The sequence below is a fragment of the Lygodium microphyllum genome, chromosome 11, assembly GCF_053477565.2.
Source record: "Lygodium microphyllum isolate KBCC chromosome 11, Lygodium_microphyllum_v1.1.10, whole genome shotgun sequence".
NCBI lineage: Eukaryota > Viridiplantae > Streptophyta > Polypodiopsida > Schizaeales > Lygodiaceae > Lygodium > Lygodium microphyllum.
In genome coordinates, this window is record NC_141145.1 from 127415975 (window position 1) to 127421826 (window position 5852).

Consider the following 5852-nt stretch of genomic DNA (forward strand, 5'->3'; position numbering starts at 1 on the left):
TAGTTACAAGGTGATCTTTGAGATTGGGAACGAAAAATTTGCAAATGATTTCTTATTGTTGCCAAAGGGCCCAAATCTAGTACTTCGTATCCTTTGTATGTTTCTAGGATTAAAGATCATGCTATAGTTATCATTACATAACCATCCTTTTCTTTATGGCATCAACATTTAGCTCATATATTAGCTAATGAAATGAAAGCTTCATGCCCTTTGAATTATCTCTTATGTTTGCACTTCTCTAATCTTGGTGTCTATGCCTATTATATTTTTGACAAGAAGACTAAGTTGTCTCATAAGAGGGTTGGTACGAAAAAGTTAAAATCATTGGAATTGGTTCATAGTGATTTATGAGGACCTATGCCTAGTGGTTCTATTGGTGAAGCATCATACTTTGTTACATTTATTGATAAGGCTATTAGGAAAGTTTCAATCTACCCTCTTCATAGAAGAGTGATATAGTTGATGCTTTTCAAAAGTTCTTGGCACATATTATGAATCAATAAGATAGAAAGCTTAAGTGCTCGAGGAATGATGGTGAATGTACCTCTCATTTCTCCTAGAATGCAAATTTGTTTCTTGTGAGAGGTGAGTGGAGGGTCACAAGCAAGGAATTGAAGACTTGTCGTGTAATTTAAAGAGTTCGAGGATACAAGGTTTTCAACATATTGTAACAACCGTTGACAAGGTGTGAAGATTATTTGCAATTGTTTTTTTGAAGTTTGTGTTCGATACTTTACTTTACCCTGAGTGTATTATCGATGATTTTTGAGCTACAAGAGGCAAAGATGTTTGTCAGTGTTCGTGTGTTGGTAGAATTGTGTTTTTGAAATATTCAAAAGTTTTGTTTTGTGTTGAGCATAAACAAAGTCAATTCCTTAACCGTCACTCCTTAATGTCTCGTTATCGAGTCGTGAATTAGGTTTGTCTTTGGTCACTACTTGCATAACATCGAAATTATGGTTTGTGCATAAGCAATTATGGTATGTTGATTTAGGAGCCAACTCCTCGTCCAAATGATTAGGATCATAACATCTATATGAAAGATATGCTTACATGGAATATAGTGACACTCATGCATGTTCCATTCTTCTATGCATTTCTAAAGAGGTTCTATCAGTGGTCACCTCCTATAAGATAGCATTTGAGGTGTGAGAGAAAATTCACATGTTCTATGAGGCTCCATCGACCACATTTGCAGTGACTATGGTCAACTCCAACAAATGAAGTTCAAGCAAGGATACTATTCAAAATTTCTTACTTCACATTATACAAGTATAGAATTAGCTTTGGTACATGTAGTCCATGCTTCGAGAGGCCCATCTTGTGGGGATTGTGTTTGATAATCTCACTTCAAAGTTTGATAGAGTAGCCAATGCTCCATGGGCATAGGCATCTTTGTAGGCAATGACCTTACATATGCCCTTGATACTACTTAAGTGTAGAGACGAACTGCCAAGACCCACGGATCGCTTATTGTTTCAAGCATTTCAAGCCGAGAACTAATGGCTACCTCTCACATAGCCGATGTGCTATCTCTCTCTACAAGTGTAGTGAGCTTATCTCCATGCCCGATCAAGTTGCTTCCTCTCCTGAGCACTCCAGTAGCTCCATGATCCAAGTGCAAGCTTCAAGCAAGCTCGATCCTCAAGCTCCACACTCCAAGCTCCATTTCCGCGAGCAAGAGAAGAGAGAAAAGAGAAGAGAAGAGAAGAAGAGAGGAGAAGATGGAGAGCTTCTCCACCACTGTCCCTCACCCTCACACTCTGTCTCTCAACCACACGCTCAAGCAAGCAAGCAAGCAAGCAAGAAGAAGAAGAAGAAGAAGAAGAAGAAGAAGAAGAAGAAGAAAAGGAGAGCTACTTTTGGCCACACACAAGAATGAGCTTCTCACTCAACTTTATATACAAAACCCTAAATCCCTTTTGGGCGGCCATCCCCTTATTCCCTTTTTTACATGGCCAGCCTAAGTCCTGTTTCCCATTGTCCTCCTATCTTCGTAGCTTCCTTCCTACTGCCCATCTACCTTTACAATTTGCACAGGTGAGAGCCCGACGCTCTTAAAATAGATCATGGTGCGTCTTGCACTCTTATACAAAAGTATTGACTTGCACTTTTTCTTGTGTGCCTTTCTCCTTGATTTATGAATTTTTTGCACTTCTTATGTTTCCATATTTTTCTTGGCACGCCTTCGTCTTTCGTTTCACTTTTGACTTGGCCTTGTCTTCTGCTTTATATTTTTCAGATTTTCCACCTTGTTTGTCTGAGGGTTAACATTAAGCATGAGGCATCTTTGAGGTTATGGAGGAGGATTCCATCTTGACACGATGGCCAATATGAGGCATTTGTAGCTTCAAAGAGGGGTGTTGAGGAGAAGATGACAAAGGCCCAATGTTATCAATGTTGTGAGAAGAGCCATTTACACAAGGATTGCAAGGAGTTACCACCTTTATGAAAGAAAAAGGAAAAGAATGAGAAGTAAGCCACAGAGTCTTCTGATGAATCATTCTCATCCTACTTTGAATTCACTTCAGATCCTTCAGCCAAGGTGAAGACCAAGACTCTGAAGGGCTCATCTTCTACGAAGAGAGGAAAGGGCTCAGCTACCCCTCCTTCTATTGCTTTTTACTGTGGTGATGTGGTCATTCCTCACAATTCTCGAGTGTTAGAGAGAGTGTGTGAGAGGGTGGCAAGGTCATTATTGAGAGGAAGTGTGAGTAGGTGGTGAGGTGGGGATGATAAGCCTTATTTTTTGGTAGACATAGATAGCTACTATGATTCCCCTATTTTCAGGCATTGGTATAATTGATATCTGTTTCTCTCTTAGGTATCTTAGTGGTGGCTTGCACATCCACTACTTGGGTATCCATGGTCCTATTTGAGTTTCATTGTTGTACTATGATGAGTCATTATCATTGTATCATTATATTGTAGATATAATTGACGATTGTAGAGAAGATGCCATTAGATTAGTAAGATCATGAGTGAATCTGTGCTTGTATTGTGTGTTGGGTAATTATTGTGCTTCTTTTTTTCTAGCACCTAATTTCTGAAAATTTTCTCATTATTATATGGCCAACTTGATTATTTTATTGGTCCATAAGCTAGTTGCCTTTTCCTAATAGTTGGCTTATTTATAGGCTAATCACTCTCCTCCTCCAATCATTCATCACTATAGGTCATGTTGGATAGAGGGAGCCAATGGTAGTGTCCACACAACTGGTGACTTACTATTGTGCATGGCTATCTCATGTCTTCTTATATGGATTTCATTTTTCAAGTATATTTCCAAGTTCTCTATTTGCAATGCTCTTTTGTTTCTCTCTTTTATCATAGCTTCTATTGTGTTATTTAGTCTATTAGAACAATCTTCTATGCTTCCAGTGTTGCACCTCACTTTTGACATAAGAGATTCAAGAAAGAGAAGGGGATTGACTTTGATGAGATCTTCTCATCACTGGTAGTCAAGATGACTAGGCTTCATACAATACTTACATTGATTGCCATGAAGGATATAGAATTGGTTGAGATGGATGTAAAAACAACTTTCTTAGATGAAGATTTGCATGAGGATATTTATATACAGCAATCTGAAGGTTTTGTTGTGGAAGGAAATATACAATTGGTGTATAGGGTACATAAGATCTTATACGGTATGAGACAAAGGTAATTATGGTATTCTCTTTATTTATACTACATAATAGAAAAATGGCCATTCTTTCTCAAGTTTATTCTTTTCATTTGTAGATACTAACGTAATGCCAGACCCAGGAAGAGAAGGGCAAGAATAAGATCACTACTAGGATTACTTTTGTGGATATCATGGCATACTCTCATGCAAGGGCTATGTGTGTTTATGTTTTATCTATATGGCTTTGTGGTTTATAGCTTGGTAAGCCTATTTTGTATTTTGCAAATCAAACATTTTATAAAATTGCCATACATGGTCTCTTTTGGCAAATGAATAAAATTATGGTTTATGGTCTATAGCATGTTTATGGCATATGATGTTTGTACGACTATGATCAAAATATATAATTGAAATGAAAAATGGTTTATGGTTCAATATAAACTTTTGTGGATTATTTATGGTTTTGGTCTATTTAAAAGGTTTTGGTCTATGATTTTATTGATGGACTTTTTGGATTTTTAGAGGGTTTTGGTCTAGGGCTTTCAATTTGTGATGAATTGATTTATGGTTTTCGGTATTTATGAGTTATGGTGTTTATGCTATATGATCTTAGGGTTAATGGTCTATACTTTGTGGATCTTAGTGGATTTATGGTTTGTGGTTTTTTACAAGTTATAGTCTATGCTTTATGGTCTTAGGATAAATGGTTTAAGCTTGGGGTTGTGGTCTTATGTTATATGGTGTTATGGTTAATGATTTATACTTCATGGAGCCATGGATTTATGGTTTGTTGTTATTTATGAGTTATGGTTCTCTATCTATCATTTTGGGGAGAATACTTTTTGCTTTAGAGTTATGGTTTTTATGTTATATGGTGTTAGGGTTAATGGTTTATTACTGGAGCCATGGATTTATGTTTTTTTGTTATTTATGACTTATTGCTCTATATTTCATGGCTTTAGGGTGGATGGTTTTTTCTTTAGGGTTGTGGTTTTACGTTATATGATCTTTAAGTTAGTGGCTTATTCTTAGTTGATCTATGGACTATGGTTTGTTGCTTTTACAACATATGTTTCTAGGGTTATGCTTTAATGTTATATAGTCTAGGGTTAATGGTTTATACTTAATGGAGCTAGGGGTTTATAGTTTTTTTTAAAAATGAGCTGTAGTTCTCTATTGTATGGTTTTAGGGTGAATAGTTTATGCTTCAGGGTTGTGGTTTTATGCTAATGGTTTTAGGTTCATGGGCACTATTTATGTTTATGGATTTTTGGCTTTATGGTTTAGGGTTTTGTTCAAGGGATAGCGGTTCTTTTTGTTGGTTGTATGATATATGTTTTGATGGATTAGTGGTTCTTTTTGTTGGTTAATGATTTATGGTTTATGGTTTACTAGATCTTTGGTTTATGGTTGAGGTTGTTGTTTTGGTATATTGTTTACACAAGTTTATGGTTGTATGATATACGTTTTGATGGACTATTGTTTACACAAGTTTATGGTTTGTTGTTTTGGTATATTGTTTACACAAGTTTATGGTTGAGGTTGTTGTTTTGGTATATTGTTTACACCAAAACTTGATCACGGGAAGTTGAAGATGCTTGACTGGTGCTTCCTTCTTTATGGTTTCTCTTTTCTTCATCCAAATAGGATTGGATGGTACTTGCCAAGGTAGGATTTGGAATGTTGGTAAGAGTGGTTACAAGGGTAGGAAACACCTTTTTCACAACTTTTAGGAAAATAGCAATAGCATCCTCTTCATGGATTGGAGATTGTAATGAGGCAAGTTGTGCCATGAGACCCTTCATATGAGAAATAAATTTTTCTAACACTTATCCTGATTTATATTCTAAGATAAAGAATTCAATTTCAAGGAAGATTTTAGTATTTTTATTAGTGGCTCCATAGAGCTTTTCAATCTCATCCCATTTTTCTTTAGCAGTATTTAGTTGATCAACATGATGAATCAAAGACTCATCTAAGTGTAGCATGATGATTGCTTGGGCATGTTGGTCATCCTCTACATCAACCACATTTGCAGAGTTTACAGCTCTAGTGCCTTGAATGAGAGGCCAATACCCTCTCTCCATCATCTTGTACTTGCTAAGTACCTGCCACGGGTGGAAATCTTTGCCATCAAATTTAAGAATTTGAGGGCGGACATCAGCATATGTTGTGGCCATTGGAAATATCTTACCACTTGCTAAGACAAGGGCAGTGTCTAGTC